The sequence below is a fragment of the Salmo trutta genome, chromosome 6 (genome assembly GCF_901001165.1).
Source record: "Salmo trutta chromosome 6, fSalTru1.1, whole genome shotgun sequence".
NCBI classification, from domain to species: domain Eukaryota; kingdom Metazoa; phylum Chordata; class Actinopteri; order Salmoniformes; family Salmonidae; genus Salmo; species Salmo trutta.
In genome coordinates, this window is record NC_042962.1 from 33741262 (window position 1) to 33766388 (window position 25127).

The following is a 25127-nucleotide window of genomic DNA, read 5'->3' on the forward strand; positions in this document are numbered from 1 at the left end:
GAGGATCCCTGCCCGGTATTGGGATTCATTGTCATGTGACCATGGCGGGGAATTCAAAACTGCAAGAGTCTAATCATTTCAAATACTCAAATAATCAACTATTTTCCTCCATTTGAAAGATACACATCTCCTAAATCTAACCATGTTGTCCGTTTTTCAAAGAGGCTTTACGGAGAATGCATAAAGTTAGGATATGTTAGGAGAGTACATTGACAATAGCTGTGTGTAATGTTTAGCCAATTCAAAGAAGGGCGTCAACAGAGACAGAAAACCAGCTAGAATTATGCACTTACCTTTGACAATCTGCATCAGATGACACTCATAGGACATTATGTTATACAATACATGCATTTTTAGTTCCATCAAGTTCATATTTATATCCAAAAACAGCATTTACAGTCGCGGTGAAATTCAGATTTTTTTTCGGCTCGAATGCTCCCAGTGAATCCAGCGTTACAAATCACGGAATTACTATTCGAAAACATTGGTAAATTATAATATTGTCATTCAAAGAATAATATATTATCATCTCGTAATTGCTACCGAATGGCCAGATCTCAAAATAACTTTACTGGGAAATCACATTTTGCAATAAACGGGGTACTATGCTAATAACAACATGCTAGGCTATACAGGTTAGCAGCATCTAATATCATAATAACATTGTAAATATCCCCTTACCTTTGACTATCTCCATCAGAAGGCACTGCCAGGAATCCCAGGTCCAGAACAAATGTGGTTTCTTTTGACAAAGTTCATAATTTATGTCCAAATAACACCATGTAGTTAGCGTTCAGTAGGCTCCCACAAAACGTGGTGGGTGGGGGTGTAAAATCACGCCGAAAAGCTAAAAAAACCTAGTAAATAATCTATTTACGTTCGTTCAAACATGTCAAACGTTGTTTAGCATCAATCTTTTGGTCCATTTTTAACGTGAAACATCAGTAATATTTTCACACGACCTATTATTTGTCTAGAAAAATGATTATGACAAATGCACTCTTCTCAGATTTATGCGCAGGCGCAAAAAAATGAAGTGACGACATGTCAACTTCCCTGCATTCTAATTTGCTCCCTGTTAACCATAGACGCTTCAAACAACTTTATAAAGATCGTTGACATCTAGTGGAAGCCGTAGGAGTTGCGAAATGAATCCTTTCTCACTGTGGTATCTATAAAACAATGACACTAAATAGTACAGTCACAAAATTCACATTTTTTTTAATCTATTTTTCACAGGTTTTTGCCTGCAATATGAGTTTTGTTATACTTACAGACACCATTCAAACTGTTTTAGAAAATTCAGAGTGTTTTCTATCCAAATCTGGTAATAATATGCATATCCTAGCTTCTGAGTTGGTGTAGGTGGCAGTTAAAAATGGGCACATATTTTTTCCAAAATTCTCAATACTGCCCCCGTAGCCCGTAGAGGCTAGCTAGCTAATATTAGGCTATAACTAGCAATGCAATTGGCTCTGAGATACATATATGATCTATGTAGTAATATTATTTGTAACGTTAGCTAGTGAGCCAGCCAGCTAACCATAGCTAGCTAGCTAACAGTACACTTTAACTTGAAATTAAACAACTTTCTGACCAAATTAGAAATGTATAACATCTGAAAATGGAGCTAGCTGTATGCGCATGTATGGACATTTCTCCCACCCTGTCTCAGATGCCATGGTTTCCCTTAGTTTTAAGATGTAGGGGAAAGGGGGATACCTAGTCAGTTGTAAAACTGAATGCCTTCAACTGAAATGTGTCTTCCGCATTTAACCCAACCCCTCTGAATAAGAGAAGTGCGGGGGGCTGCCATAATCGACATCCACGTCTTCGGCGCCCGGGGAACAGTGGGTTAACTGCCTTGCTCAGGGACAGAACGACAGATTTTTACCTTGTCAGCTTTGGGATTCGATCCAGCAACATTTCAGTTACTGGCCCAATGCTCTAACCACTAGGATACCTGCCACCCCATGTAATCTGGAGACAGGTGTTTTATGCAACAGCCTTCTGTGTGTTCTCTTTTTAACCTACTGCATTTGCAATCAAACAGCAGCATTTTCTCCAACTCCTTAGCTTTCATACTCTAATTTCACCGTGCATTCCCGCTGATTTCAAAACTCGGTCCTCCAGAAAGTGGAGAGCAACACTTTTTTGCAGTTCTACTACATTATATATTTCAAAAAAGCAGGGTTAGAAAGGATTACCTTCACATATTGACCAGCTCACGTTGTAGACAGAAGCATGGTTGCTACATGGCAGACCATTCCGAACTCATCTTTCGACATGTCCGGCCCATCCATTATCTCAGCCAATCATGGCTAGCGGGAAGGTACCTGTTTTTTTCTTGGATAAACCAACTAGGTTCGTAATTTAAAACATGTATTCAAAGTAACAAATGCCATACCACTTTGTTATTCAGGCACATGAAAGTTCACATGTTCCAGAAGGAATTTCTACTCAAAAACGCATTTTGATTTTAAAAATATGTTACGTTCAAATGCCTGTCCTGTGAAGTAGTGACGCTCAACATACACCTAGTTTCCTGAAACGAGTCACATTCTAGCAATTACATTTACTTTTGATACTTAATTATATTTAAAACCAAATACTTTTAGACTTTTACTCAAGTAGTATTTTACTGGGTGACTGACTTTTATTTGAGTAATTTTTTATTAATATACTATATCTTTACTTTTACTCAAGTATGACAATTGAGTACTTTTTCCATCACTGACCAGCAGGCACGGCAGCTGTGATAGTTAGACAAGCTAGCTACTCTTACTTGATTGATTGCCTGAGATGGCTTCTTGGTAGCTAGGTAGCTGCCATCGTTGTGGCATGTAGTGTGGTGCACAATACTGCACTAACGCACCAGCGTGAGATGCTGCTACACGGGGCCGTACTTCAGGACCTCAGACAACGCCAGAATGACCTCCGGCCACCAATGGCAGCGACGCCAGTCCTCCCTACTGCAAGGGCGCAAATTGACCAGATGGCTGAGTATCTTGCACGAAATGCATAACTTAATGGAAAGTATTGTCTAATCAACATACAAGCAGGTACCACCACTCTTAACCCTACAAAACATAGGCCAAACAGTATTTTAGGATTGTAAAACCAATCGCCTGGCTATACGCTAGTCCAAAAACAGGGATCACACACAATATAGTCTAGACAAAGTAGCCAATTCCATTTTCGAGGTATAATTTATTCTTGCAAGAGGGAGAAAGAAAACATTACAACTGCAAAAAGGAATGGGCTAGTTTTAAGTGTCTATATTGTGTGCAAAATGTCCTGTTTTTGGATTGTACGCTGGTTATTTGTTTTATAAGACGATTATACTGCCACCAAATACTGTTTGTCTTACGTTCTCAAGGTTAAGGGCGGTGGTACATACTTGCATGTTGAATAGCCTAGGCTAACGTATTCGACAGTAGCCTTTCCGTGCAAGTCAACCATTGTTAAAAAGATACGCCCCTTTTTTTAAATTTTTGCCTAAAATGACATACCCAAATCTAACTGCCTGTAGCTCAGGCCCTGAAGCAAGGATATACATATTCTTGGTACCATTTGAAAGGAAACACTTTGCAGTTTGTGGAAATGTGAAAGGAATGCTGGAGCATATAAACACAATAGATCTGGTAAAAGGTAATACAAAGAATAAAAAAAACGTAATTTTGTATTTTTTTGTACCATCATCTTTGAAATGCAAGAGAAAGGCCATAATGTATTATTCCAGCCCAGTTGCAATTTATATTTTGGCCACTAGATGGCAGCAATGTATGTGCAAAGTTTTAGACTGATCCAATGAACCATTGAACGTCTGTTAAAAAGTCTGTATCAGGACTGCCCAAATGTGCCTCATTTGTTTATTAATAACTTTTCATTTTCAAAATTGTGCACTGTCCTCAAACAATAGCATGGTATTCTTTCACTGTAATAGCTACTGTAAATTGAACAGTGCAGTTAGATTAGCAAGAAGTTAAGCTTTCTGCCAATATCAGATATGTCTATGTCCTGGGAAATGTTATTCTTACTTACAACCTCATGCAAATCACATTAGCCTACATTAGCTCAACCGTCCTGTGGAAGGGACACCGATCCCAAAGAAGTTTAAGAAAGCTCAATTGTGCTCAACAGAAAGAAGGATGGTTCACAGACCAAAAAATAGACAAAAGTCCAGAAAATTATTTTTGTTTGTTATTAATGTATTTTCTTTAGTTTGTTCTTGCATTTACTCAGACAGAGTAATGGTTTCTCTAGCTGCTGAAAATTCAGAAAACTCAAAGTTTTGTCAAGGGCTTGTGTGCGAACCACTCTTCCATTTGAACCCATCTGTTAACCTTTTCACGTGTGAGTTCCAAATATCTCTAACCGTTTCAAATATCTCTAACCTTCGCCCCTGCTTGCCTTCAAACCAAGGCACACTGCCTGCTAATTATCAATAGGCTATGTTTAACTTGTCAATTTCTAATTATTTTCCATCAAGTTTTATTTTCTAACAACAGTTTGAATTGCGGTGTGTTCCGTCTCCACGTTAATTTGTATAAGAAGTAGCCTATTTCACTCTTGCGGACAATTTATATGTGAGGCTTTACTGAGCAGCCAAACTTCTCTCTTCAAGTGAGCCCAAGCACATCCCGAGTGTTTCCCCAGATCAAGGATGAAGACATTGCACGTCTTTAGTCAGAACAGGCCTTGCACAAATGATTCCCCCAGCACATTTTCTGGCTGGCGCCCACATTGCCTTCATGGTTGTTTGTCTTACAAATTGGACTTTGGACATGTGTGCGTTCCTATTAAAATAAGTGGCTTATTTTCTCTATATCTTGTTGTCGTTTCTGCTGTAGCACACCATATGTATGTATGGATCATAATGTTTTTACTGTTTTATTGACATGTTTTCAAGTACTGGTGACAAATCATGCATTGATTGTAATGGACACATATGAAGTGTGTAAAATACTTGAATATTGTGCTGATTATGATGAGCTAATGCTAAGCTATTTGCCGGCTATGTGTGATGACATGTTTGTTGACATCATACAATGCATTCTGTTTGTCACGTTAGCGTCTGTCAAAGATGTTATTACAAGGGATAGTTCACTCGAGTGACTTATGGTGCTTTCAAGACAACTGTGAACTCTGAAAAATAGTAGGTAAAATCATGACTTCAATGATCTTCAGGTTGGAAAGTTGGAGCTCTAGAATAGGTCCAAGTTCCAGAGTTGGAATTCCAAATTGGATGACTGTCCAAAAAGTTGTTTTTTTCCCCCCCAATTTCCCAGTTGTCTTGAACGTGGCATCAGATTGTAACTTTGGTACCTCAGGGTTGCCAGCTCAGACCCTCCTTTCCAGGGGGTTTATTTTTACTTAGTATATAACCTCTTGTGTTAGCCCCCCATTTATTGATAAATCCCCCATCATAGTAGTATTTCCTGCATCATATCTCCCCACGATACCTTCCCCCTTTTCTACCCCCACAGACTTGAAACCCCCCACAAATTAAATGAACCCCCCCACAAACGCCCCTAAAATGGTTTCATCCCTGTTTAGCTTTTGCACTACGGTTAGGCTAGGCAGTAGGCTTGTATTTGATCTGTCAAAAACAGTGAACGACTTGTCAAGTCATGTGCTCCAGTTCTTGTATACACTGTAACAAGTACATAAACAATTTGTAATATGCTGAAAAGTGACTAAACCCAGTTAACCCCTGTGCGGCCTGCACGATATCTGCACGGACCCTAACATTAATCATAAATCAGCGATATACAAATTGGCTTAATATTTTTCAGGCAATGAGTGCAGCCATCTTTGACTTTGTTTATTTGCGTTTTATAGTGAATTACATTCTGGGATTAGGGAGTTTTCGCTTGTCAAACGTAAACAAACATGGCTGCCATCATAAAGAATTTAGCTGCTGTTAGTTTAGCTGACACGCATTTATTTTCTAAACAGCATTACATTAGCCTCTTGTGCTCACCAGAGATATGGAACATTGTATACTAATCTAGCTGTTAGGTCGCTAACTTATGTTTAGTTTTTTTGTCAGCGCAACCTGTTATTTAGACTGGTTTATGGAATAAGTTTGGCTGTGGATGTGTTCCGTGTGATGCTTGGATGATGAAGGTTGCATATTTCTTTAACAATAAAAGGTCAAACTGAGGAATAAAGTTTAAGACCTTTATTTTCCATCAGTACCAAAAAATATTTAGATGCTGTTCAGACAACACTGGTGTTTGCGTCATACATTCTGTTGCTACTGTTCCAGTCACGTATTTGAGATTGTACACGGCAAGGACCACTCAACAATGATCACAAATACGTGATTGTATGCGTCAAAGGATTAAGAAACGACACAATGCAATAGTACATGCCAGACATCTCAAAGTTAGCCATTAATTATGCTACAGCAAGCATTTGAAAACCAAAAATTGCTAAATAAATCATGGTGCGTTCTTTTTTACTTAACATGTTACTGATTATTAGCAGTGGAGTATCAATGCTTTGGCGCATTGTGCCCAGCTCCCTGCACAGCATTTGGAACCCCTCCAGTTGTTGGGTGAGGAAGGACTGATCAGCAGCATTAGCACTGTCGAGGCGTCGCAGGGCTCTGTGTTGCTGCCTCAGTTGTGTGAGGGTAGAAATCGGGATTGAACCTGTGTTCACCGTTTACTCTTTTCTTCTACAGAATCCATATCTGTCTGAGGATCCAGGACAGGGGGTCGATGAACCGGAGAACCTGATAGAGGGAGCATATATTTAGTTGAAATTATATGTTTGAAAACAATTAGTTATGCATTTTAGGCTAGTAGCCTGCAAATATCAACTTGTTAGAATATAATGTTTCATTGAAAACAAACAAAACATTTTCCATTATCCACAATGAATTAAACAAGCACCATGCAGTAGGCTTAGCCTAGGACGATAATAATTTTATGGGCACAGAATATTTTGGACACTGATGCCTACCTGGTATGCTAACATCCTCCGAACTAGGGCTGACATTTTCTCAGCCGGTGATTGTCAAGAATATAACTGCCGGTCTCGTGGTAATTGACCATTAACTACTATAAGCAAATGTAGGATCTTCTGGCTTCCACATATAGCCTACAAGCCACTGATGCAGACCTTCGGAACATCTACAGTTTAAAAAGTATAATAAATCCATGCAATATAGACTACACCATCACAATAAATCCATTCTTTATTTTAGGCAGGTCTAAAGAAACATGATATGAAGAAAATGTAGTCTATTTCAGAAGAACAAAATAGCATACTCTGCATTGTCTGCCCTGATCTGAATATGCCATATGGCTGTGGGCTACACTAGTTAATTTAGCAGACAAGATTTACTTAGAATTCAGTGGCATCATTTTATAGTATGAAGAATAAAATTGATCATAGCTGAATAAAATAGAAAGGATATTTTCTCCAAACAATTTGAGGGAGTGTGCCCATGTGGCTATTCTGTGAGCGGTTAACAAAAAAACAGATAGTCCTATATGGTTAATTTTTGGTAATTTATGTAACTTTCGTTGTGATATCTGTTTAGATGGTTTACACATTAATCATTGACATTAATGCATCTTGCTCAGCTGCCTCAGCTATTATACTATTTTTATAAATGATAAAAATAGTATAGAGTCTACCATATTCACAAAATGGACACCATGTACTGTAGCTTTAAATTAAACTTGCGATTTGTATCTTTATCATTATTTTTAGTTGCATTATTATTGCTGTTTTATGAGGATAGTGATGGTGTATACATTTTCCTGCTGGCTATACTTTACTGGTGCAAACATGTACAGTACATTAGATTTGGAGAATCCTTAGCTCAACAATATGACTGCATTACTGCATTTATCAGTGTATTCTTCGATAAGCTACCATTGAAGTAGTCAATGATCAATTGTCATGGCTTCCAACAAGATGAGCAAACTGTTCCCTGTAAAACTGCTTATGCCTCCTCGCTATCTGCCTCCCCCATATCTGCCAACTCCTCTGGCTGAGCAATATGAACGAGCTGTATTATTTTTTAACCTGAATTATCTCTGCTGTTGATGCATGGTGCAATTCATTTTTTTTTTATTATATTTTCCAAGCTTAAATATTATCCTTGCAAAATGGGGACAGGAGTATTAAGCACAGCTGAATTAAAACTATCCATAACAGTAATTAAAACCACTGCACCAGCAATCATCAGGCACAGAGGAAAGCGGTTGTGTTGTTAAAGCGGTTATGTTGTTTATTGTCACAGACTGAAAGCTCTATTTATCTGTACCTTTTAATTCAGGCAGGTGCTCCAAAAACAAATGATAAGATAATACAACATTACATTACATTACTTTTTTAAAACTTTTTATTACTCTCGCAGTGTTTCATTATATTTTACAGTTTACGAGTCTTGGAACAATTCAGAACATGTGTCTAGTTTTTCCCCATTTATATATGAGTGTGCCTGCCATCATCTATCGTCATTGAACCAGCTTCAAATCAAATCAAATTGTATTTGTCACATGTGGCCAATACAACAGGTGTGAAATGCTTACTTACAAGCCCTTAACCAACAATGCAGTTTTAAGAAAAAAAAGTAAAAAAAATAAATAAAAAAGATTAAATAGTAGCAGTAAATAACAATAGCAGGGCTATACACAGGGGGTACCGGTACAGAGTCAATGTCAATGTGCGGGGGCACCGGTGTCGAAGTAATTGAGGTAACATGTAGATGTAGGTAGAGTTATTAAAGTGACTATGCATAGAGAATAACAGAGTAGCAGCAGCGTTCCGGGGGGAGGGGGGGGGGGGGCAATGCAAATAGTCTGGATAGCCATTTGATTAGCTGTAAAGTAGTCTTATGGCTTGGGGGTAGAAGCTATTCAGGAGTCTCTTGGACCTAGACTTGGCACTCCTGTACTGCTTGCCGTGTGGTAGCAGAGAGAACAGTCTATGACTAGGGTGGCTGGAGTCTTTGACAATTGTTAGGGCCTTCCATTGAAACCTTCTGGTACAGATGTTTTGGATGGCAGGATGCTTGGCCCCGGTGATGTACTGGGCCATGCACACTATCCTCTGTAGTTCCTTGCAGTCGGAGGCCAAGCAGTTGCCATACCAGGCAGTGATGCAACCCGTCAGGATGCTCTCGATGTTACAGCTGTAAAACCTTTTGAGGGTCTGAGGACCCATGCCTAATCATTTCAATATACTGAGGGGGAATAGGTTTTGTCGTGCCCTTTTCACAACTGTCTTGGTGTGCTTGGACCATGTTAGTTTGTTGGTGATGTGGACGCTAAAGGAACTCGAAACTCTCAACCTGCTCGGTCCTCCTTTTCCTGTTGTCCACAATCATCTCCCTTGTCTTAACTTTTTGAGGAAAGGGGGGCAGTATTGAGTAGCTTGGATGAAAAACATTTCCAAAGTAAAATGCCTGCTACTCAGAATATGCATACAATTCATATATTTGGATAGAAAACACTTTGAAGTTTCTAAAACTGTTTGAATGATGTCTGTGAGTATGACAGAACTCATATGGCAGGCAAAAACCTGAGAAAAATCCAACCAGGAAGTGGGAAATCTGAGGTTTGTAGTTTTTCAAGTGATTCCCTATCTAATACACAGTGTCTGTGGGGTCATTTTGCACTTCCTAAGGCTTCCACTAGATGTCAACAGTCTTTAGAACCTTGTTTCAGGCTTCTATTGTGAATGGGAAGAGAATAAGAGCTGATTCAGTAGTGTGTCTGGAAAATTGGCATGAGCTCAAACATGCGCACGGCCGTGAGAGTGAGCTGCCTTTCCTTTCAATTCTAAAGACAATGGAATTGTCCGGTTGGAATATTATTGCAGATTTATGATAAAAACATCTTAAAGATTGATTCTATACATTGTTTGACATGTTTCTACGAACTGTAATGGAACTATTTTGACTTTTCGTCTTGTCAAGGCTCCTCCTCTGTAGTGCAGGGGCGGTTCCCCCTGCAGGCAGAGGAGGGTTGTTAGTGATTGCAGCTGGTGTGATTGGAGCCACCTGGGCTCAGGGTATTTAACCAACTGCTCCACTAACCTCTCTCTTGTCTCTCTTCTGGCTCGCTTCGCTTGCTCTCTCTCTCCCTGCTCCTCCAGGTATAATCTGGTTTTGTTTGTTGGTTTGTTTAGTTTCCACTCAGTCATGTTCACACACACATATTCATGCATCCATGCACCCTACATACACCTTACACTATGACATGTCCACACCTCATTCCTTTTTCTTTGTTTAGAATTAATACTTTTGTTTCATAATAAAGAACTTTTTGAATTGGCCTATACCGGTTGTTGATGTCCTCTCATTTTTGCCACAGGCTATGAGCCGGACTGTGACAGTCTGGACTAAACTCACGTGCTTAGTGAATTTGGAGTGCTGGACTAAACGCGCGAACAAAATTGAGGTATTTGGACATAAATATGAACTTTATCGAACAAAACTGACATTTATAGTGGAACTGGGATTCCTGGGAGTGCATTCTGATGAAGATCATCAAAGGTAAGTGAATATTTATAATGTTATTTGTGACTTCTGTTGACTCCAAAATGGCGGGTATCTGTATGGCTTGTTTTGATATCTGAGCGTTGTACTCAGATTATTGCAAAGTTTGCTTTCGCCAAAAAGCTTTTTTGAAATCTGACACAGCGGTTGCATTAAGGAGAAGTTTATCTATAAATCTGTGCATAGCACTTGAATCTTTTATCAAAGATTATGATGAGTATTTCTGTAAATTGATGTGCTCATTCACCGGAGGTTTGGAGGCAAAACATTCCTGAACATTACGTGCCAATGTTAAATGGGGTTTTTGGATATAAATATGAACTTTATCGAGCAAAACATACATGTATTGTGGAACATGAAGTCCTATGAGTGCCATCTGATGAAGATCATCAAAGGTTAGTGATTCATTTTTGCTGTATTTCTGGTTTTTGTGACACCTCTCCTTGCTTGGAAAATGGCTGTGTGGTTTTTCTTTTCTAGGCGCTGTCCTAACTTAATCTAATGCTATGCTTTCACCGTAAAGCCTTTTTGAAATCGGACAATGTGGTTGGATTAATGGGATTGCAGCACCCAAAGAAAATAATGCCTTTAAACGGGACAATCATAGGTACAGTGCAATCTGAAAGTATTCAGATCCCTTGACTTTTTTCACATTTAAGTTACAGCCTTATTCTGAAATTGATTCAATACATTTGTTGCTTTCCATCAATCTATAAACAATACCCAATAATGACAAAGCAAAAACAGGTTTAGAAAATTGTTAAAATGTATAAAAAAATTAAACAGAAATATCACATGTACATATGTATGCAGACGCTTTACTCAGCACTTTGTTGAATTACCTTTCACAGCGATCACAGCCTTAAATCTTCTTGGGTATTAACCTACAACTTTGGCACAGCTGTATTTGAGGTTTTTCCCATTCCTCTCTGCAGATCCTCTGTCAGGTTGTATGGGTAATATTGCTGCAAAGCTATTTTCAGGTCTCTCCAGAGATGTTAGATCAGGTTCAAGTCCAGACTCTGGCTAGGACACTCAGAGACTTGTCCTGAAGCCACTCCTGTGTTGTCTTTGCTATGTGCTTGGGGTCGTTGTCCTGTTGGAAGATGAACCTTTGCCCCCGGACTGAGGTCCTGAGCACTCCGGAGCAGGTTCTCATCAAGGATCTTTCTGTACTTTGCTCTGTTCATCTTTGCCTTGATCCTGACGAGTCTCCCAGTCCATGCCACTGAAAAACATTCCCACAGCATGATGCTGCCACCACCAAGATTCACCATAGCAATGGTGAAAAGTTTCCTCCAGAGTTCAATCTTGGTTTCATCAGACCAGAGAATATTGTTTCTTAGGTCCCTTTTGGCAAACTCCAAGCGGAATGTCATGTGCTTTTTACTTAGGAGTGGCTTCCGTCTGGCTTTTATACCATATGGCCTAATTGGTGGAGTGCTGCAGAGATGGTTGTCCTTCTGGAAGGTTCTCCCGTCTCCACAGAGGAACTCTAGAGCTCTGTCAGAGTCACCATCGGGTTCTTGGTCACCTCCCTAACCAAGGTCCTTCTCCCCCGATTGATCAGTTTGGCCAGGGAGCCAGCTCTTGGAAGAGTCTTGGTGGTTCCAAACTAATTCCATTTAAGAATGATGGAGGCTACTCTGTTCTTGGGGACCTTCAATGATGCAGATTTGTTTTGGTACCCTTCCCCAGAGCTGTACCTCCTCACAATCCTGTCTTTGAGCTCTACGGATAACTCCTTCAAGCTCATGGCTTGGTGTTTGCTCTGACATGCACTGTCAACTTTGGAACCTTATATAGATCGATGTGTGCCTTTCCAAATCATGTCCAATCAATAGAATTTACCACAGGTGGACTCCAATCAAGTTGTAGAAACATCTCAAGGATGATCAATGGAAACTGTATGCACCTGAGCTCAATTTCGAGTCATAGTAAAGGGTCTGAATACTTATGTAAATAAGGTATTTCTGTTTTTTTGTAATATGTTTGCAAAAATGTCTAAAAGCCTGTTTTTGCTTTATCATTATAGGGTATTGTGTGTAGATTGCTGAGGAAAAACATGTATTTAATGCATTTTAGAATAAGGCTATAACTTAACAAAATGTGGAAAAAGTAAAGGGGTCTGAATACTTTCTGAAGGCACTGTACCTTGTTAAAGAATGGACATTTTTTGACTGATCCACTGATACTGACTTGATGTACCAGCACTCAACTCCATTGAGTAACATGGAGTTAAGAATTCTCGCAACTTAGAACCAAACGGAAGTAAACAGAACAAATGGGGAGGTACCCCTCTTTATCTGTCCAAAAGAATTCAGTTGCAAAGCTTTTTGTGCCTAATTGCAACTGTTTGCCACAGAGTGCACTAGTGATTACACACCCAGAGAAGCACACACACCTTTGTTCCCCGCACAGCGGGTTTATCTGTTGCTCTTGGCTGAGATGACCTAAGGAAACGAAGAAGAGGAAAGGGGGACTCCAAGCTAGGCTGAAAAATGGGCTACACAGCCTCCTCTTTCTAGTATTCTGATGGCTAATCACTGGAAAAAAACTTTGAACTCAGAGCAAGGTTTCAATCACAGATGGACATCAGGGAATGCTGTGTCTTTGTTTTTACTAAGACGTGATTTACAGACAATACACTCAACTCTGCTATTCAAAGAGACACCTTCTCCATATTCCGAATGGATCGAACGCTGACTTCTGGTAAGAATTTGGGGAGATGGGTATGTTTCCTCATAAACAATTCCTGGTGTACCGAAGTTGATAACATCACCAGCTCCTGTTTACCCGACCTGGAGTTTCTGATGCTAAAATGCAAATCCCAATATATGCAGAGGGAATTCACGTGTGTTCATATCACAGCTGTGTATTATACCGCCACAAGCAAACACCAAGTCGGCACTCAGCGAACTGTACAAGATCACTTTAACCAATCCCGTCTGAAACAAATTTTTTGATTATGTTATACAATACATGCATGTTTTGTTCAATCAAGTTCATATTTATATCAAAAACCAGCTTTTTACATTAGCACGTGACGTTCAGAACTAGCATTCCCACCGAACACTTCCGGTGAATTTACTAAATTACTCACGATAAACGTTCACAAAAAACATAATTATTTTAAGAATTATAGATACAGACCTCCTTTATGCAATCGCGGTGTCCGATTTTAAAATAGCTTTTCGGTGAAAGCACATTTTGCAATATTCTGAGTAGATAGCCCGGCCATCATGGCTAGCTATTTTGACACCCACCAAGTTTGGTACTCACCAAAGTCAGATTTACTATAAGAAAAATTGGATTACCTTTGCTGTTCTTCGTCAGAATGCACTCCCAGGACTTCTAATTCAACAACAAATGTTGGTTTGGTTCCAAATAATCCATAGTTATATCCAAATAGCGGCGTTTTGTTTATGCGTTCAAGACACTATCCGAAGGGTAACGAAGGGTGACGCGCGGATGCGTATCGTGACAAAAAATTCAAAAATATTCCATTCCCGTACTTCGAAGCATGGCAAACGCTGTTTAAAATCAATTTTTATGCGATTTTTCTCGTAAAATACCGATAATATTCCGACCGGGAGTCATTGTTTTCGTTCAACGACTGAAAATCTAAAATGGACTCTTCACGTGCATGCGCGCACCCGTCTCATTGTTCTCAGATCGACCACTATCCAAATGCGCTACTGTTTTTCAGCCATGGACTGCAAAGTCATCATTCAACATTCTGGCACATTCTGAGAGCCTATGGGAGCCTTAGAATGTGTCACGTTACAGCAGAGATCCTCTGTTTTCAATAAAGAGAATAAAGAAGGCCAAGAAATGGTCAGAGAGGGCACTTCCTGTTTGGAATCTTCTCAGGTTTTAGCCTGCCATATGAGTTCTGTTATACTCAGAGACACCATTCAAACCGTTTTAGAAACTGTAGGGTGTTTACTATCCAAATCAAACAATTATATGCATTTTCTAGTTTCTGGGCAGGAGTAATAAACAGATTAAATCGGGTACGTTTTTTATCCGGCCGTGAAAATACTACCCCCTATCCATAACAGGTTAATATGGAGTCTTTTGACCTAAATAGCTTTTGTTTTAGAGATGAGTACTGAATTGCAAGGCCTCTAAAGGCACATTTAAAATTGTGCCATACAATAAAGGGATCTGCTGTATCTATGTTATGTTGGAAAAAGTTGGAAAAAGTCAGTTATAAATTCTTCTGTCCTAGTTATGACACGCTCTCTAGGTTCACTGGGGCGTAGCTCATTACAAGGCAAGATATTATAACTTACTATGATCTCATTTAGACAACTAAAATCACAGTTCATCGTTACAAAAAGATTCTCTTTGATCTGGATATTTTCTACACAACGCACAGTATGCAAACATCATGTACATATTATGTTTTTGTTATAACGTCATCATTTAGCTTGTTTGTTATTTAAAAATGCCAGGCACAGAACAGCACATGGGCATGATGACAAACATTAGTAAAAAACTAATTATTTAAGTTTCTGGACACGCCCCCTCTACCTAGCGGGCGGTATCAGCATCCGCTATGAATGCCGGACTTTGTGGTTTGATATGAGCAGACGAATACACACAGAGTCAAAACTTTCAGATTCTACCAGTGAAATGACAGAGTTCGAGTTCTAGCTTGTGGTTTGGATAATTGTGATGTTTATGATAACAACTTAATGTTGTGAATATAATCATTACTCTATGTGGCTCGTTTCAGGAAACTAGGCATGTCACACTTCTATTCTTCACAGGAGAGGCAATTGAACATTATTTTCATTTTTCTTTCAGAAATTCATTCTGGAACATGTGAACTTTCATGTGCCTTAATAACCAACTTGTATGCCATCTGTAAATATGAATACAATTGTCAAATTACGAGCCTAGTTGATTTAGCCACGGAAAAAGATAGGAACCTTCCAACTAGCCATGATTGGCTGAGATAATGAATGGGCTGGATATGCCGAGAGATGAGTTCGGATTTGTCTTCCATGTATCACCTTCTGTCTATAACATGAGCTGCTCTGACTGAAATTGAATCAGACGATGAGGAAATTTGTGATTTAGGTAAAAACAGACATTGTAGTCACCTGATGACAGCGATGGGGAAGAAATGGCGATCAACACTGCCTGTGTCACGGAAGAAGTTGACCAAGTGTGAACCACAGTGACTTGACACAAAGGGCCAAGCAAGCTGTACAAACAAATCGTAAACAACACAGGACGTCTTATTCAATGAAAGGGGTTGCAGTCTGCTGTGTAGCGGTCATCCTTGTACACGGGTAAGAGTCTAGCTACATTTTCAGACATTATACATTTCTAATTTTGTCTAATCTCTCCATATACCCAACATTTAGTTCTGGTTAAAAGGAATAACCCTTAATGGAATATCTGCCATTGATGTGAATGGAGCATACGTACAAACCCAACAACAACTTTGATTGACTACTGTGGCATAGTGTAGTGAGAGAGATAGAAACGTATTGACTCCCAAGTATCCCTCATCCTGCTGATGCATCTCTGTGTTAGACATGGAAACACCACCCACATCCTGTATTAGGAGGAAACTCCCAAGAAAAATTATTTCTAAAATCTTTCACTTGTCTGCAAGACAATAATATTCAATCGTCCTATTGTCATAGTAATCATTAACATATCTCCATATACCCAACTTTCAAAGCAGAATTACATTCCCATTGTTCCTCAACTGCAGTTTAAGATATACCATTTTCTATCTCTGAGTCTCAAATTCTATTCAATGTAAAAAACACCATTTCAAATTTTGCTTCAAAAGACTGAATCGAGGCGGTGAGTCACATATTTGGTATTTTATTTGGATCCCCATTAGCTGTTGCAAAAGCAGCAGTTACTCTTCCTGGGGGTCAACACAAAACATGACATAATACAGAACATTAATAATATACAAAAATAGTTCAAGGACAGAACTACATCAATAAAAATAAACATTTAAAAAGGCACACGTAGCCTCCATATCAATACACAAACTATCTAGATCAAATTGGGGAGAGGCGTTGTGCCGTGAAGTGTTGCTTTATCTGTTTTTAAACCAGGTTTGCTGTTCATTTGAGCAATTTCAGAAGGAACGAAGTTCCATGCAATAATGGCTCTATACAATACTGTACGCTTTCATGAATATGTTCTGGATTTGGGGACTATGAAAAGACCCCTGTTGGCATGTCTGGTGGGGTAAATGTGTGTGTCAGAGCTGTGTGTAAGTTGACTATGCAAACCATTTGGGTGAAATGGGCTAGCTCGGAACTTCTGAAAGTGTATTTTAAAGAACTGATTCAAGTACTGAATGATTCCACAAAGCGGTCAATAATTTCAGGTCCGGTACCATCATTGAGCCGCGGGTGTGAAATATTCAGCAGGCTAATGGAATTCCACACCTGGCTAAAATATTACTGTAGCTCGGTTGGAATCACTTTTGTAGATGACAGGAATGACTCTACAGGAATGACGAAGTCCAATCAAATCATCTTGGCTACTGTCTGCGCATTTCAAGGCTGCGTTGAGACAGTGACTTATAAATGACCCACGACCAGCTCAGTTAATCCCTACCATTGTAGGGGGCGGCAGGGTAGCCTAGTGGTTAGAGCATTGAACAAGCATTGGACTAGTAACCGAAAGGTTGCAAGTGCAAATCCCCGAGCTGACAAGGTACGAATCTGTCATTCTGCCCCTGAACAAGGCAGTTAGCCCACTGTTCCTAGGCCATCATTTAAAATAAGAATTTGTTGTTAACCTGTTACATCTAGGGGGCAGTAATTTCACGGCTGGATAAAAAACGTACCCGATTTAATCTGATTATTAGTCCTGCCCAGAAACTGGAATATGCATATAATTATTAGCTTTGGAGAGAAAACACTCCAAAGTTTCTGAAACTGTTTGAATGGTGTCTGTGAGTATAACAGAACTCCTATGGCAGGCAAAAACCTGAGATGCTTCTGTTCAGGAAGTACCCTGTCTGAACATTTCTTGCCCTTCTTTATTATCTCTGTCGTTTACAAAGGATCTCTGCTCTTACGTGACACTTCTCACGTCAACAATGGAGTCTCACAGCCCGGGAAAAACAGGAATGATGTCATTCAAAGCCCTGGCTGAAGCACACGAGAGCAAATGCTGAGTGGTCAGTCAATGGACTAAGCCTTAGGCGCGTGACACGCCCCGCCCCCGGCTTTTGGTTTTTTCCTCAGTTTACAGACAGGCAGATTCCCGGTCGGAATATTATCGCTTCTCTACGAGATAAATTGCATAAATATTGGTTTTAAACAGCGGTTGACATGCTTCGAAGTACGGTAATGGAATATTTCGAAATTTTTTGTCATATTTTGCGTCATGCTCGTGGCCGAGATTTAGCGTTGGGATAGTGTCTAGAACGCACGAACAAAACGTCGCTGTTTGGATATAACGATGGATTATTTGGGACCAAACCTACATTTGTTATTGAAGTAGAAGTCCTGGCAGTGTATTCTGATGAAGAACAAGCAAGGTAAGAACATTTTTCTTATAGGAAATGTGATTTTGGTGAAGGCTACACTGGGTGGGTGTCTAAATAGCTAGCCCTGTAACGCCGGGCTATGTACTTACATTATTGCAAAATGTGCTTCATCCGAAAAGCTATTTTAAAATCGGACATATCGAGTGCATAGAGGAGTTCTGTATCTATAATTCTTAAAATAATTGTTATGCTTTTTGTGAACGTTTATCGTGAGTAATTTAGTAAAATCACCGGAAGTGTTCGGTGGGAATGCTAGTTCTGAACGTCACATGCTAATGTAAAAAGCTGGTTTTTGATATAAATATGAACTTGATTGAACAGACATGCATGTATTGTATAACACAATGTCCTAGGTGTGTCATCTGATGAAGATCATCAAAGGTTAGTGCTGCATTTAGATATGGTTTGGGTTTATGTGACATGATATGCTAGCTTGAAAAATGGCTGTGTGATTATTCCTGGCTGGGTACTCTGCTGACATAATCTAATGTTTTGCTTTCGCTGTAAAGCCTTTTTGAAATCGGACAGTTTGGTTAGATAAAGGAGAGTCTTGTCTTTAAATAGCTGTAACATAGTCATATGTTTGAAAAGTGTAAGTTTTCGGATTTAGAGGAGTTTGAATTTCGCGCCCCGCCCATCATTGGATATTGGAGCAGACGTTCCGCTAGCGGAACGTGTAGATGTAAGAGGTTCTGACCTGCCTAGTTAAATTAAGGTAAAATAAAAAATAAATAAATTGTGACGCTGAGTTGTCATAATGCTGCATCAAATTTGCATTATCCTAGGAGCGTTGGCAGTCACAATGTTAGTAACGTAATGTATGTCCATCTAACTGCCCTGAATACCTCTGTTGATCCTACAGCTATTCTACAGTTAAAGTCGGAAGTTTACATACACCTTAGCCAAATACATTTAACCTGTCTGGGGTATGTGGGACGATTTCGTCCCACCTACGTAACAGCTACTGATATTCCAGTGGCGCGATTTTTGAATCGTTAGAAATACTATTACTTCAATTTCTCAAACATATGACTATTTTACAGCTATTTAAAGACAAGAATCTCGTTAATCTAACCCCACTGTCCGATTTCAAAAAGGCTTTACAACGAAAGCAAAACATTAGATTATGTCAGCAGAGTGCCCAGCCAGAAAAAATCAGACAGCCATTTTTCAAGCTAGCATATCATGTCACATAAACCCAAACCACAGCTAAATGCAGCACTAACCTTTGATGATCTTCATCAGATGACACACCTAGGACATTGTGTTATACAATACATGCATGTCTGTTCAATCAAGTTCATATTTATATCAAAAAACAGCTTTTTGCATTAGCATGTGACGTTCAGAAAACGCATAACCCCCGGCAAACTTCCGTTGAATTTACTAACAGTTTGCTAAATTACTCACGATAAACGTTCACAAAAAGCATAACAATTATTTTAAGAATTATAGATACATTACTCCTCTATGCACTCGATATGTCCGATTTTTAAAATAGCTTTTCGGATGAAGCACATTTTGCAATAATCTAAGTACATAGCCCGGCATTACAGGGCTAGCTATTTAGATACCCACCCAGGTCAGCATCCACCAAAATCACATTTCCTATAAGAAAAATGTTCTTACCTTGCTTGTTCTTCATCAGAATACACTGCCAGGACTTCTACTTCAATAACAAATGTTGGTTTGGTCCCAAATAATCCATCGTTATATCCAAACAGCGACGTTTTGTTCGTGAGTTCTAGAATGCTTCTTCCCGGTTTCGCGCATGGCGCATTGGCGTGTCAAAAATGTCTAAATATTCCATTACCGTACTTCGAAGCATGTCAACCGCTGTTTAAAACCAATTTTTATGCCATTTATGTCGTAGAGAAGTGATAATATTCCGACCGGGAGTATGCATTGAGCCTAAACAGCCGAATAAAATTTCTCCTCAGAAGCGACTCATGCACGCGCATCATTCAAAGGTCCTCGGAGCATCCACTTACAAAAGGCAATAATATGTTTCAACCTGAGGCTCCCTCGTAAACCTTCAGTTATTTCGCGGGCTCTGAGAGCCTATTGGAGCCCTGGGAATTGTCACGTTACAGCTAAGATCCTTACTTTTCAATAAAAAGATGCAAGACGCACGACTCCTTGTCAGACAGGGTACTTCCTGCTTGAAACCTTGTCAGGTTTTTGCCTGCCATAGGAGTTCTGTTATACTCACAGACACCATTCAAACAGTTTTAGAAAATTCAGAGTGTTTTCTATCCAAACCTGAACAATAATATGCATATTCTAGCTTCTGAGTTGGTGTAGGAGGCAGTTAAAAATGGGAACATATTTTTCCAAAATTCTCAATACTGCCCCCTAGCCCAGACAGGTTAAACTCAGTTTTTCACAATTCCTGACATTTAATCCTAGTAAAAATTCCCTGTTTCAGGTGACTTAGGATCACCACTTTATTTTAAGAATCTGAAATGTCAGAATAATAGTAGTGAGATTTATTTATTTCAGTTTTAATTTCTTTCATCACATTCCCAGTGGGTCAGAAGTTGACATACACTCAATTAGAACTTGGTAGCATTGCCTTTAAATTGTTTAACTTGGGTCAAACGTTTTGGGTAGCCTTCCACAAGCTTCCCACAATAATTTGTGTGAATTTTGTCCCATTCCTCCTGAAAGAGCTGGTGTAACAGAGTCGGGTTTGTAGGCCTCCTTGCTCGCACACGCTTTTTCAGTTCTGTCCACAAATTTTCTATAGGATTGAGGTCAGGGCTTTGTGATGGCCACTCCAATACCTTGACTTTGTTGTCCTTAAGCCATTTTGCCACAACTTTGGAAGTATGCTTGGGGTCATTGTCGATTTGGAAGACCCATTTGAGACCAAGCTTTAACTTCCTGACTGATGTCTTGAGATGTTGCTTTAATATATCCACGTAATTTTCGTTCCTCATGATGCCATCTATTTTGTGAAGTGCACCAGTCCCTCCTGCAGCAAGGCTCCACCAGAACATGATGCAGCCACCCCCGTGCTTCACGGTTGGGATGGTGTTCTTCGGCTTGCAAGCCTCCCCCTTTTTCCTATAAACATAACGATGGTCATTATGGCCAAACAGTTCTATTTTTGTTTCATCAGACCAGAATACATTTCTCCAAAAAGTACGATCTTTGTCCCTGTGTGCAGTTGCAAACCGTAGTCTGGCTTTTTTATGGTGGTTTTGGACCAGTGGCTTCTTCCTTGCTGAGCAGCCTTTCAGGTTATTTCGATATAGGACTCATTTTATGGGGATATAGATACTTTTGTGCCTGTTTCCTCCAGCATCTTCACAAGGTCCCTTGCTGTTGTTTTGGGATTGATTCGTACTTTTCGCACCAAAGTATGTTCATCTCTAGGAGACAGAATGCGTCTCCTCCTGAGTGGTATGACGGCTGTGCGGTCCCATGGTGCTTATAATTGCGAACTATTGTTTGTACAGATGAACGTGGTACCTTCAGGTGTTTGGAAATTTCTCCCAAGGATGAAACAGACTTTTTTTCTGCGGTCTTGGCTGATTTCCTTTGTTTTTCCCATGATGTCAAGCAAAGAGGCACTGAGTTTGAAGGTAGGCCTTGGAATACATCCACAGGTATACCTCCAATTGACTCAAATGATGTCAATTAGCCTATCAGAAACTTCTAACGCCATGACATTTTTTTCTGGAACTTTCCAAGCTGTTTGAAGGCACAGTCAACTTAGTGTATGTAAACTTCTAACCCACTGGAATTGTGATACAGTGAATTATAAGTGAAATAATCTGTCTTTAAACAATTGTTGGAAAAATTACTTGTGTCATGCACAAAGTATATGTCCTAACCAACTTTCCAAAACTATAGTTTGTTAACAAGAAATGTATGGAGTGGTTGAAAAATGAGTTTTAATGACTCCATCCTAAGTTTATGTAAACTTCCGAATTCAACTGTATGTAGTAGTCATGGGCCTATGAACCAGAGCTACACTTTTATCACTGAGGCTCACTGTGTGCAGCTCACCATGCACTATCAGCTCCAATATAAATAACATGAGCAAGTCTACTTCTGATAAGCTTTCCAGTAAAGCTTAAAAAACAATCAAGCAACCCAGAAAAAAGTGCTAAAAATAGCCCATATTAACACATATAGCCTAAGAAACAAGGTTCATGAAGTCAGCAACCTGCTTGTAATAGATGATTCATATTCTAATTATCTCACTTAGACAATAACTTTGATGATACAGTGGTAGCAATACATGGTTAAAGCATCTACCAAAAATACATAAATGTCAACGGGGGCGGTGCTGCGGTCTATTCAGAACCACATTCCTGTAAAGCATAGAGAGGATCACATGTTAAATACTGTTGAAGTAATATGGCTAAAGGTTAATCTGCCTCACCTAAAGCCCATTCTTGTGGGAAGCTGCTATAGACCACCAAGTGCTAACAGTCAGTATTTGGATAATATGTGTGAAATGATTGATATTGTATGTGAAAAAACTTCAAACTGTAACCAGGGCCTGCAACCTGGTTCAGGTTGTCTGTGCAAGTACCAAACAGCGTGTATTGATCACATCTTAACTAATGCTGCAAAAATTTCCTTTAAAGGAGTATCCAAATCAATAGGATGTAGTGATCCCAATATAGTAGCTATATCTAGGAAAACCAAACTGGGCCTAATATAGTGTATAAGAGGTCATACAAGAAGCTTTGTAGTGATTCTTATGTTGATGATGTACAAATATTTGCTGGTCTGTGGTGTGTAATGACGAGCTACCAGACGCTGCACTTGACACATTTATGAAGTTGTTTTTTCCAGCTACTAATAATCATGCACCAATTAAGAAAAGGACTGTTAACTGTTAAATCCCCTTGGATTGATGAGGAATTGAAAAATTGTATGGTTAAGAGGGATGAGGCAAAAGGTGTGGACAATACAGTAAGTCTGGCAGCCCAACCGATTTGACAAACATACTGCAAATAGAGAAATCATATAAAAATAGGACCGCTTGTGTTACGTCAATCTTTCAGGACATAAAAAAGCCTACATTTTCTGTTTTGGATGATTGTGTTACATAAAAAAAACTGGTCACATTCTGGACATAACTTTGTAAGGACTGTGTTTGTGCAAAATGTTTCTGTGAAAGAAAATTGTGGCCAGCTCAAATGCTGATTGTTGCGTCAATCGAAAATGGACATTCTATATAAGCATTCTAATCAAGCGTTCTAATCACACCGGTTTGATCGTACGCAACAGGGACCACTATAGAATGATCCCACCCGTTTGTTGGTACGTGTGAAAAGGTTAACAAAGAGCTGCCGTTCGTTTCAGAATGGGTGGCAAGGAATAAGGTAGTCCTAAATTTTCCAAAACTAAAAGCGTTGTATTTGGACAAATCATTCACTAATCCCTGAACCTCAACTACATATTGTGATAAATAATGTGGAAATTGTGCAAGTTGAGGTGAATAAACTGCTTGGACTAACCCTGGATTGTAAACTGTCATGGTCAAAACATATTGACACAACAGTAGCTAAGATGGGGAGAAGTCTGTCCGTAATAAAGCATCACTCTGCCTTCTTAACAACACTATCAACAAGGCATGTCCTACATGACCTAGTTTTGTCGCACCTGTACTACTGTTCAGTACTGTGGTTAGGTGCCACAAAGAGGGAAAATTACAATTTGCTCAGAACAGGCCAGCATGCCTGGCCCTTATAAGTACACAGCGAGCTAACATTAATGATATGCATCTCTCATGGCTCAAAGTGGAAGAGAGATTGACTTCATCACTACTTGTTTTTGAAAGAAGTGTTGACAAGGTGAATGTACCGAGCTGTCTGTTTGAACTACTAGCACACAGCTCAGACACCCATGCACACCCATGCCAACAGAGGTCTCTTCACAATCCCCAAGTCCAGAACAGACTATGGGAGGCACACAGTACTACATAGAGCCATGACACAATGGAACTCTATTCCACATCAGGTAACTGATGCAAACAGGTAAAAATGGAACAGCAGGGACTGTGAAGAGACACACATGAAGGTACAGACACACGCATACGCACACAAGTGCTAGCACACACACGTGCATTGTAATATTGTTGTATGGTGGTATTATACATTTTTTATTGTAGATATGTAATGGTGTAATAATGTACTGTTTTATCTGTTGTTTTATATGTAATGTAAGTGCCTTAACTAGGCAAGTCAGTTAAGAACAAATTCTTATTTTCAATAACAGCCTAGGAACTGTGGGTTAACTGCTTTGTTCAGGGGCAGAATGGCAGATTTGTACCTTGGTCAGCTTGGGGATTTGAACTTGCAACCTTTCAGTTACTAGTCCAACACTCTAACCACTAGGCTACCCTGCTGCCCCACATACTGCTGCCCCACATACATGTAATAGTGCCAGACGTGCACACAAACATATAAAGTAGGCATTGCTGTTATGATTTCAGTTGTCCTTGATGTCCTTTGTTTTAAATATATATATATATATATATATATATTTTGCGTTGTTGTTTGCTGTTTTCTTCTGTCTTCTCCTTTTTTCTCTTTAGTTCATTATCTTGGTTGTTGGTGCATTGGGGGGTTCTTGGGGGTGGGGAATGGAATTAATTGTATTTTTATTTTATTCCGGGGGGAACGTGGGAGGGGTTTTGAATGGTTGAGGGACAGCAATTGGGGAACTTTCGGGGGGATCTTGGAGGGATCAGGTTTCACAAGATTGTGATCATGAAAAAGGAAACTATGACATATATTTTATATCACTATCATGCACACGCACCCTCACACATAAGAATGGCTCTTTTGCGGAAAGACTGATACATGTTTGATAGTGTCTTGTTGCTGTATTGTTTGTCCTTCATGTTCTAATACTTTAATGTTACCCCTTCCTTGTCTTTTTTGTAATAAATATTATTATTATTATTACTTTGTAAGATATCTCACAGCTAATATGATTTTAACTAACATGTGTACACATGTTCATGGATGCATGATGTACCATGGTCCAATGGTTCTTTGCAGTTCATGAAAGGGTTCTTTCCTC